Source organism: Saccostrea echinata, unplaced genomic scaffold, assembly GCF_033153115.1.
Source record: "Saccostrea echinata isolate AGI-Se365-2 ecotype Australia unplaced genomic scaffold, CSIRO_AGI_Sech_v1 ptg000027l, whole genome shotgun sequence".
NCBI classification, from domain to species: domain Eukaryota; kingdom Metazoa; phylum Mollusca; class Bivalvia; order Ostreida; family Ostreidae; genus Saccostrea; species Saccostrea echinata.
In genome coordinates this window covers 9,120,686-9,132,605 of record NW_026889776.1, presented here as the reverse complement: position 1 = coordinate 9,132,605, position 11,920 = coordinate 9,120,686, and the positions used below count along the sequence as shown (strand labels likewise).

Below are 11,920 nucleotides of genomic sequence, written 5' to 3'. Positions count from 1 at the left end.
AGGACAGTGGGGCCATAGTTACTCAGGTGAGCGTTGTAGCCAATGCAGGGTTCGACACTAACGGTAGCCCGCTAGCCCGGGACACCTGAAAATTGAGGTCGGGCTCCTAAACATGTCTTCGGGCTTGTCCTGCAGGGCTACTGCAATTTATTGTCAAACACTAACTCGGAGCATTTAAAAATTAATTTAAAAACGCACAAGTCCCGATTTTGTTACTTCCCGAATCACCCCGTGTTTCGCGATTCTCGGTTACTTACCTTATCGCTTTACATTGCACGACACATCCATATGTTTGACAACCAACCAGTTATCAAGACTTATCAGATACCAAAAAATTAAAGAGATAAACATCATGTGTTAATTTAAAAAATTGCAATTTAATTGATTAAATTATCCTTATTGAAGAAATATTCGTGTTGAAAACGTTGCATGGTTTTCCTCATCCATGTCGTAGCATTGTTGGTTGGTGAAACACGATGCGTTAGGAATTGACAGATTGATAAAGCTTCCATAAGCATTTATTGTTTCTGACAACACCTCAAAATAAAAAAAAAATAATTACTGCATTTGTAGTCCCCTACAGTTTGGGTTATTTCGAATCACGTGTGTACATTACCGCAACCGAACAAATTGCACACGCTGCACACTTGCTGAATATGTCAGATATTTTTGTAACATGTAGCTTTCTTTAAATGCAAGAAATATAAAAGTTAAAGTATGCAAAAGCAACAGCTATTAAAGATTAGCCCTGGTATATATTGGTCATGCAGTGTTGATCTTTTTATCGTACACTGAAATACATTTCACACAGATCTATACTAGCATGCCGGTACGTTCATGTTGTACAGAAATTATAATACTTTGTTTCTGATATCAATTTTCATTTTAATACATTTTGACTGTATCGAAGATGGACTTGCCTTATAATCGGTTATTCTATTGATAAAAAAGTGAAAACATTTCAGTATTTAAGAATGATTTTGAATAAAACTAGTAAGATAAAATGCATAAATATGATTTAACATGTACTAATTCAGATCTTTAAAATAGAGAATTTAATTATTTATTTACGTTTGTCAATGAAATTATGATATACTGATCAGTCTATTACTACAAATGGCGACAGACAGAGAGATGCCATAATTCCACCTATACAGCCTAAAGTCAGAGTTTATCATTTATCTGAATTCTGTTGTATCATTTGCATCATACCTTCACTCTACATACAAACTCATGATCAGTTGCATGTCATGAAAAAAATGTCTTACAATAATTATCACATACTTCAGTAACTTATTGTAAAAATATAACATTTTGCTTTTGGAAAAAAACGGTTTAAAATTAAATATTTTCAATTAATTTTATAGACTAAATACTATAGTAGATAAGCTTCTAGAAATTTAATGGTTTTATTATTTTTTTTATCAAAAATTCTACAGTGCTGCATTTTATACTTCGTATTTTTAGTCATGCATTATTACACACGATCAGACCGTCACACTAGCGCCATGTATTATCAAACTTTCTGTACACGTGACCTGACCAATCATGTTTAAACCGATCAGGCAGTTACCATAAGTCAGGCATTATCACTCTTATGTAGATTTGATTTTTTAGTGTTGCTTACAGACAATGATACAATGACGTAAAGTCTAGTCTTTCGAGTGTAAAACAAGATGTGTCTGTGAAACACTGATGCCCCCGTATGGCATCTTATAGCGAAGGTGAAACTTTCTCACACGCAAATCAAATATGGTGGTAACCAAAGTAAGGTCTTGTCTCGAGGAATGTACCTGTGAAGTATGAAAGCCCTAGCAGCAACAATTCAAAAGTGAGACAAACATCAATGTTATGGTCAAATGGTCAAAATTAATGGTGTCCAAGGAAAGGCCTTCTCACAAGAAAAACACATGTGAAATATGAAAACCCTAACAACAACCATTCAAAAGTTATGAATAAGATTAAAGTTTTTCAAAAGTAGGTCAATCTCCAAGATCAAGGTCAAAGTTGTTGGTATCCAAAGTAAGGTATTGTCACAAGGATTACATATGTGAAGTGTGAAAGCCCTAGCAACAACTATTCAAAAGTAATGGCTAAGGTTAAAGTTTTTCAAAAGTAAGTCAACCTCCAAGGTCAAAGTTAAAAAAGTCAAAGTTGTTGGTATTCAAAGGAAGGTCTTGTCACGAGGATTACATAGATGTGAAGGTTGAAAGCCTTAGCACCAACCGTTCAAAAGTTATTACCAAGGTTAAAGTTTTACAAAAGAAGGTCAAACTCCAAGGTCTAAGGATTAAAGTTCTTGGTACCCAAAGGAAGGTCTTGTCACAAGGATTATACACGTGAAGTATGAAAGCCCTAGTTCCAACTGTTCAAAAGTTATATCCAAGGTTAATGTTGGGTAAAATTTTGCAAAACTGGGTCAAGGTCAAAAGGTCAAATATGACAGTACTCAAAGAAAGGTCTTGTCAAAAGAAATACACATGTGAAATATGAAAGATATAGCTCCAACCAATCAAAAGTTATGGTCAAGGTTAATACACATGTGAAATATGAAAGATATAGCTCCAACCAATCAAAAGTTATGGTCAAGGTTAAGTTTTTGCGGACAAACTAACAGAAGTCGCCCGCGTGGCGCAGTGGTAGAGCGTCTGCTCTAGAGTCGCGGAGTAAGGAGTTGATCCTTACGTAGCGGGTTCGAATCCCACTGTGGGACGTGGAGACCGGTCCTTCGGATGAGACCGTATAAACCGAGGTCCCGTGTCGCAGTAGGTGCCCTCACTGCTCAATGGCCCTAAGTGCCGAGCATGGCTCAAAATTTGCAGCTCTCCACCGGCAAGTGGTGGCGTCTCCGTATGAGTGAAAAATTCACGAGAGGGACGTTAAATAACAAACAAACAGACAGACAGATAGACGGAAGAACAGGGCAAAACTATATGCCCCCGCTTACGGGGACATAAAAAATTCAATCAGTGTAATTTAGTATTTCAACACTAAAGGTTCTGTCATTCTGTCACACTAAGATAACCTTCAAATTATCAGGCACGTAGTATCGGGGGGGGGGGGGGGGCTGCACACACCCCCCCCCCCACTTTTATCCAGACATAAGTTTTTCTATAGGAATAGTTCATTGAAAGTCAGTTTGCCCCCCCCCCCCCCCACTTTTGGTTGCAGTATTGTCAAATAAGGGTAATATAAAGGGAATGCAGTGTTTGAGTAAAAAAAAATTGGTACTAAAGGAAGTTGGAACGATTTTCTTACGAATGGCTACAAAATGGCACGATACATACACGATCTTCTTACGAATACTGACGAATTCAAACGAATATGCACAATATTGGAAACATATAATGAGATAAGTTTAAAATTCTTGAACTTCCTATCAATGTTGGGTGATCATAGCAAAAGATGCAACGCAGAGGAGGCTTTTGTTGTTCAATCTCTTCATTAATTCATTTACCATGATCAGGTTTTATGATCATTCATTTTAAGATTATTTTTCACGTTTCTTAGGATTTTTCTTCGATATTCATTTTCCGGTGATATTTTGAATTTGGCAGGGTTATCATCAGATTTCTTTTACAGTCAGCTTGTACATGTCTTTATTGTACTAACTCATTGTTCAGTTGCACAATATTTGTATTGCACTTGCAATCAACAGCCCTTTTTCGCGGTAAAATTGTACTATATCCCTATTGATTCGAAGAACACTCGAGATTTAGCTCGATCATGGTTACAAATGCAGTGCGAGCGTTGTGCGATGGTCTAACAATACTTAACAAGAGGCCCATGGGCCACAACCCGAGTTGACTCTGCTGTTCTTTATTAGCTGATTTTATTTTTATTTCTCTACATTTATAGAAATTTTTTATTAGCTGATTTTATTTTTATTTCTCTAATTTCATAGAAATTTTGACTCCGGTCCTAAGAGAGAGCTATGACTTATTGAAGGGTGAATGTACGCAACATTCGGATGCCTCAATACCATAAACATGGACGTGCTATTCTGGGGGAATATATGAATCTCTGATTTCGCCCAACCCTAACACAAGGGTCTAAAATTATTTTTTAAAAAAACAAAAACAAGATTCCATTTCACTTAGGTGTGTTTTATTTTTTTATTTGATATAGTTTGGTCTTGTCACTCTTGAAAAGATTTCCTCCTTTATTCAAACTTGTAAACCTCTGATTCCCTATGGTAGCCTCAGCCTATTTCTGAGGGCCCTGATCTGAACAAAATTGAAGCTACACTACCTTGGGATGCTTGCATATCATTTTGACTAATAATATTGACTTTGCTATGCAAAAGAGGAGGAATTTTAAAGATATTTCCTATAAATTCCTATATAAAATTTTGATCTTTTAATGTGTCCCCAGCCTACCCCCAGGGGACATGAAAAATTTCTTTCTTTCATAAATAGCATAAATAGCTAAACTTGTTATTAGAGAAAATAACAATATCCATGTAGGTATAGCTCCATATATAATTGTATATAATTCACATACTTAACCAATGCATAAGGATAGGCACATATTCCTTTTGTTACGACTTTTGTTTTCTGATTGGCTGTTAATCGTGTTTTGTTTATGACTGAGGTTCGGTTTTATGTGTGTGCTAAGACATACTTCTTCAAAATGATACTATGTGTTACATTTCGAACAGAAATTGTTATATGCAGGGCAGATATATCTTGGATATATCTTGGAAATCAAGACTTATTACACCAAGAACATGGTATTTCTCTCTGGTTCATTTGTGAGGTAGTCGAGCTTTGCTGATGCCACTGTGGTTTTGAAGGTTGCTGCCTTTGTTGCTGTGGAGGTTGCTGTCACTGTTGCTGTGGAGGTTGGTGCCACTGTTGCTGTGAATGTTGCTGTCACTGTTGCCGTGGAGACTGCTGTCACAGTTATTAGGGGGTTGCTGTCATTGAAACTACGGAGGTTGTTTTGGTCGGTTCTGCTACCATTGTTTATGCATGGTTGATTCTGCTGTCATTGTTGTGGTCTGCGATATTTGGAATGTCTTTTGATTTGGTTGTAGGGGTTTGGTCCTCGATAAGGGGAGTCACAGGGAACACATTTCTTGTCTGATATACTAGTAGTCTCTAAACTCAATAATCCTGGTTAATAATAATTGTACTCATTACTGCCGAGTCGCCTGCGTAGCGCAGTGGTTAGAAGGTTTGCTCTAGAGTCGAGGAGTAAGGAGTCGATCCTTAAATCGCGGGTTCGAATCCTATGCGACGCGGAGACCAGTCCTTCAGATGAGACCGTATAAAACGATGGTCTTATGTGCTGGCACGAAAAAGATGCCTCACTGCTTGAAGCCTGTAAGTGCCGAGTACAAGTCTAAATTTGCAGCCTTCCACAGGCAAGTGGTGGCATCCCAATATGACTGAAATATTCTCGAAAGGGATGTTAAACAAACAGACATTACTGCCAAAAGGGAATAATATTTGAGAAATTTCTTTATTTTCACACTCTGTGTTTAAAAGTTCAAATATCCACAGTCTGTCATCAAATAGAAGGTAGGAAAAGGAATGTGACCGCAAAATGAATGTCCCAGAACAGGAAATTTGAAATGAAAATGTTGAAATTAATGAAGTTAATTTCGAAACATATATTGAAATTCAGAAATAATGAAAATTTATTAGATCCGTCATTCTGATAAATGTTTGAGCTATTACACATTGTCAAATTTCCGTTCAACGTGAAAAGAAACCATCTGTAAGTCTCTATGAAACTGAATTCCATTAACAGGATCAGTCTCCCGTTAGCCAGGCTTTATCAATCTTATGTAATCTATTTTCATTAATAAATTGGATTTTCAAGAGTTGCTTACAGACACTGAAATGACGTAAGCCTAATCTTTCAATTGTAGAAAACACTATGGTCAAAGAACTAAAATATTACTTTGCTAACATGTTATTTGACAGTATTTGTCAATGGTACCATAATACTTCCGTTACACATGAGACAGTCCGGCTAAGTCGCTTATTAAGCTGATCTATTACAATAGAAAATTTCATCTGAACCAAGCATTAACATACTTACCCAATTACATTTACATGTATGATAAGACAGTGCCACACTAATATAACCTCCAATACATTATTCAAACATTCCCGCTTGGAGAGGAAGTTGTTTGCGTCTCCTTTACAACCACTGTAGGAGAACCGTTTACATGTTAAACCACCATCGCTGATGAGGTTTCTGGGGCTCCTGACAGCGACCTCTATCCAGCAACAGACGACATGGAGAAATATACAGGAAGATTTATCACAACCAAATAATCCTTTAAAATAAGTCTTATTTGATTATTGTCTCTCTCAAGGTACTAACTCATCACATTTTGTATTTTATTTCAAAATACCTGGGATTTAAAACTAGGTTCAATTAATAGATCAATTTTTCCAAACTTTCTGCTTTGATGGAAAATTTTGAGTTTATCTGTCGAATTTCGACAAAGCAGAAAGTTCAAAGTCTATTGGGATATCTAACATTGTGAAAATGGCAGCCAATTCGGAAAGGGATCCATCATTATTCGTGATTTTCCGTTGCTCTTTGTAATCAACGTTATGATATTATACATATTGTACATGTTCAGATTCAATTCATAAGTCACACAATTGTGACTTTTATGTCAAATAATGACAACTCCCCGTGCACTTGACAGTAATGGTCAAAATTGCCGAATAATGTTTTTAAGAACATGGGCGAAATAGGCTGGAAAAATGCCTGTAGCTTTAATTGTATAAAAATAATAAATGATTTTTTGAATTTTTTGAAAGTTTTTATTCAAATATATGAAATTATGACAAAAAAACTTCACAGTGGAAAAAACTCTAACTGCAAAAATTATTCTATGGTAAAAAAAAAAAATGTGGTTTTCTACGGGCTTGAACTAAAGCGATAAAAAATCCTGTCAAACAAGATTTGCTTCGAGACTGACACGTTAACCTCTTTGCTACACAACTCATAATAGGTATTGACATTTAAATCTAGTCGGTGATATGACTTCAAAAATTTCTCAGAAAGATAGAAATGTTGTCATAAACTTGAATTTTTAAGGTATATTGGGTCTTTGCTCCATGCCTTTTTGTTCTACCAAAAAAGTTCTTTTTACACATACTTTGAAGATGTACTTTTTAAAAAATCAAGAAATTATCAATTTTGTCCTCTTTTATTTGCATGCTATGTAAAAGACGAATAATTTCAATAATTGTGAGATTGTCGCAAATTGTGGATAATTTACATAAAGTGTACATAAATGCTAACTTAAATATCAAAGAGAAGTTTGATAATTGAGATTAAATTTTTCACTTTCATATTTGTCCAACCATATGCATTTTCTCGTCTTCTTGTTTTTTCATATTGTATGTATCGAACCTGGCTAAAATTGGTTTGGAAATGAAAATGATGAAACTTTAATGTTTAAGTAATATTTTCTTAAAAACAAGTAAAATTATATTTGATACTGTTTAAAAGGTATTGGAAGCGTTAATGTTGGGCAGACTATAAATAATATTGATAGTCGAAATGTACACCATTTCGACGGCCAGAGATTGTAAAGAATGTTCATTTGAAGGGGGGGGGGTCCGGAAAAAAATCATAAAAACATAAACCATGGTGTCAATAAATACTCTGCATCAAGAAAACGTATACATGTATTTAAAGTGCTGCGAAACGAACATCTGGGTCGATCCAACAGTGTCTAAAGGTCAAGGCGAAAGGGGCACCTAAACTAAACACGAAAGTCTTTTTTCTTTTTGCTCATTAAAATGCAATTTTTTAACTCTTTTCCTTCTTCCTTTTTTTCTTTATCATCTTCTAGTGAGTTTTGGCTTTCTTATGCCTAGATTGTTTATCTGCTAATTAAGAGGAATCTATACCGTCAAAAGTTTGAATAGTATGGGTCTCTTGAATCCCCTACCTACTCGTATCTAAGGATCTATAAAATTGGATAGAATAAAAGCAGAGCTTTGTAATTTAAATAACTACTAAATTAAACTTTCTCCTACGCTCTATTCCAAATATGAAATTATATCATCCCCTGTGCAGGGAAAGGGGGCATAATATATTTTTTTTTTAGCCATTATGCATTTTTACAGTTTGGTTGTGGAAAGTATACTGAAGGGAAAAAGAAACGCAGAGTAGCATAGCATGCGAAAAAAAAAATTGACCTCATGACCGAAAATTTTGAAAACTGAGAGGGTTTCGCTGGGGGGCCACGCCCTCTTTCAAGGGGAGATAATTAGGAATTAGTGAAAAAATAATGGCATCATTTAAAAATCTTCTTCTCAAGAACCACTGGGCCAGGAAAGATGGTCATATTTATATGGAAGCATCCTCAGGTAGTGTAGATTCAAGTTCGTTCAAATCATGACCCCCGGGGGTAGGGTGGGGCCACAATGGGGGATCAAAGTTTTACATAGAAATATATAGGAAAATATCTTTAAAAATCTTCTTCTTAAGAACAGCAAAGCTATGATAGGTCATATTTATATGGAAGCATCCTCAGGTAGTGTAGATTCAAGTTTGTTCAAATCATGACCCCTGGGGGTAGGGTGGGGCCACAATGGGGGATCAAAGTTTTACATAGAAATATATAGAAAAATATCTTTAAAAATCTTCTTCTTAAGAACAGCAAAGCCATGATTAGTCATATTTATATGGAAGCATCCTCAGGTAGTGTAGATTCAAGTTTGTTCAAATCATGACCCCTGGGGGTAGGGTGGGGCCACAATGGGGGATCAAAGTTTTACATAGAAATATATAGAAAAATATCTTTAAAAATCTTCTTCTTAAGAACAGCAAAGCCATGATTGGTCATATTTAAATGGAAGCATCCTCAGGTAGTGTAGATTCAAATTTGTTCAAACCATGACCCCCGGGGGTAGGATGGGGCCACAATGGGGGATCAAAGTTTTACATAGAAATATATAGAAAAATATCTTTAAAAATCTTCTTCTTAAGAACAGCAAAGCCATGATTGGTCATATTTAAATGGAAGCATCCTCAGGTAGTGTAAATTCAAGTTTGTTCAAATCATGACCCCCGGGGATAGCATGGGGCCACAATGGGGGATCAAAGTTTTACATAGAAATATATACAGGAAAATATCTTTAAAAATCTTTTTAAGAACAGCAAAGCCATGATTGGTCATATTTATGTGGAAGCATCCTCAGGTAGTGTAGATTCAAGTTTGTTCAAATCATGACCCCCAGGGGTAGGATGGGGCCACAATGGACAATCAAAGTTTTACATAGAAATATATAGGAAAATATCTTTAAAAATCTTCTTAAGAACAGCAAAGCCATGATTGATCATATTTATATGGAAGCATCCTCAGGTAGTGTAGTTTCAAGTTTGTTCAAGTCATGAAATCCCCCCCCCCCGGGATAGGATGGGGCCACAATGGGGGATCAATGTTTACAGAGGATTATACTGGAAAAAATCTTTTTGTCAAGAACAGAAAAGCCATGATTATTCAAATTAATATGGAGGCATCCTTGGGAGTGTAGAATGAAATTTGTTCAAATGAGGGCCCCCGGAGGTAGGGTGGGGTCACAATGGGGGATCAAAGTTTTACAAATGAATATATGGGGAAAAATCTGCTGCTCAAGAAAAGCAAAGCCATTTGTTATAGTGATATGAAAGCATCATTAGGTAGTTTAAAATTCAACCCACCCACCCCCCCGTAAACTTTTCAATACTGAACTGATTTTTGCTTTTTTTCCTAGCCAATGTGCTCAGGTGAGCGATGTGGCCCATGGACCTCTTGTTTAGTATTCTTTAGATTTCAGCTTGGTTATTGCACCTTCTTATTGGTTCGATGTTTCTTGAATTGATATTTTACCATATGTATATTTAAAACACCTTTTAAGTCAATATTATGTAATATTTGTAACACAAAATATTTAAAGTTTTGTGTAAGTATTAAATTTCTGATTAGATTTTAGATTTGTCTGCTATTATATTTCAAGTATCTCGAACAAGTTTGGTTACCGTTGTTTGTTAAAAAAAATCTTTTCCCAAAAATTAAAGATTACTTTCTACTTCAGTCCATGAGACTTTTGTCCTCACGATTCTCAAATAAATTCTTTTCGTACATCTTCCTTTTTTGGATTGTTCTAACCTTTCTATCATTTCAGATGAATTATCAGTATTTCTGTTAAATTCTAGCTTAGATATTTTTTTCTTCCAATATTTTGACTTCTTTCTTTGAAGTTAACTTATAAATTTAACATGTACTAACAGATAATTTGCTCATAAATTACAATTTCTCATAGCATGCTTTCTGAAAAAGAATGTAGTTTGTCTATTGAGTATTGAAATTAGAATATGGCTACTTTTCCTTGATTGACATGACAAGTGCGTTTTAATAAAGAGACGATGAGAATTAAATGATTTTTAGTGGACAATTTGGCTTTTACACCATGGTATGTGTTCGCCAATCAAAATTTCTGGAATCTTTTTCGCATAACAAAGACATGAAAGTTTGTCGTGAATGCTGAATGATGTATCTGTTGCTCTATATTCATGTTTATTCCTGAATTCAAAAAAATGAAATTTAGTGCATTTTGAATGACAACGGACGGTCATAAACTTAACCTCACCTGTGAGGTCATGACAACGTACCAGTTTCAGTATTTAACTTTACAGGTCTCAAACAAAGGTACTGCAACGTGTTCCTGGCGTGATTTAGCATGGCAATTTAATAATTTTCGTAAGACCAAACTGTAAAGAATAATTTTGCCCAGTGTCTTCGACAATATAAAAGTTAAATCTCTTAACTGACTGCTTTGGAATATTTTCATATAATATAAAAGAATTTGGACAGTATAGACAGTGGTTTATCTACTTATGAACTGTAAACATGGTACTTGAATGTATAATCCAATAACTAAAATATGAAATATTTTATAAAATATAAAATACCTCCATTTTCAGGAAAATAAGTTGAATTTGCAACAATCACTGACAAAATATTCATTATTTTTCTATGCCATTATATAAAAGGGGTTTATCAAGGAATAATATCCAATCCTAAGAGATTGCTAGACGTGTCAAGTGCCCAAGTACTTTGTTTTTGTTAGTAGAACTTCTTTTCTTATTCAGACATAAGACACTAAAAGAAAAAAGACACAAATACTTAAGATTAATGTAAATAACGTTTAATTTCTTCCAACCGTTAGCATCCCACACAAACATTCAATATATCTGAAAGTAAAAAAGAATCTTTATTATTACACAATGTCATCTAAAAATTGTTTTGTAAATATAAGACATTTGAAAATTAATACGGTCGATGCTTATAGTTAATAAAATAAAGAGACACACTTACTTTAGGATCATGCGTTATACTCAGTAACTGTATTTCTTCTTTCTGTAATATTTCCTGCCTGAGTAGTAATATTTACTTGGATACCTATATTTATACTTGTACGGGAAGTATCGTCGATATGGGTAGTAGGGTTTGTAGGATCTAAATGAAGAATAATATGTTTTCATGACATCGTCGTCGCCATTTCCGTTGTCACCATTTCCGTTATCATCGCCATTTCCGTTATCATCGCCGTTACCATTTCCATTATCATCGCCATTTCCATTCCCATTATCATCACCATTTCTTCCATAGTAATATTTACTTGGATACCAAGACTTGTATTTGTATGGATATGATTTGTATGGTCTGTATGGCCTATAAGCAGAATACCAGGAACTCATACCATTGTCGTCACCATTATCGTCACCATTTCCATTATCATCGCCATTTCCATTATCATCACCATTTCCGTTTCCATTATCATCACCATTTCCATTATCGTCACCATTTCTTCCATAGTAATAGTATTTGCTTGGATACCAGGATTTGTACTTGTATGATGAGTATGGTTTGTATGAGTAGTATGGTTTATAT

The 11,920-nt window shown here is 35.0% G+C and overlaps 1 long non-coding RNA gene across 1 annotated transcript; it reads right to left on the bottom strand.

The window, feature by feature from the left end:
* Positions 1-11,158: 11,158 nt before the first annotated feature.
* LOC133193357 (uncharacterized) lies at positions 11,159-11,665 on the bottom strand. Its single transcript, XR_009721914.1, has 2 exons — positions 11,345-11,665; positions 11,159-11,220 (listed from the first exon to the last, which is right to left on the bottom strand). It is a non-coding gene; the product is annotated as an uncharacterized LOC133193357 (long non-coding RNA).
* Positions 11,666-11,920: the final 255 nt, after the last annotated feature.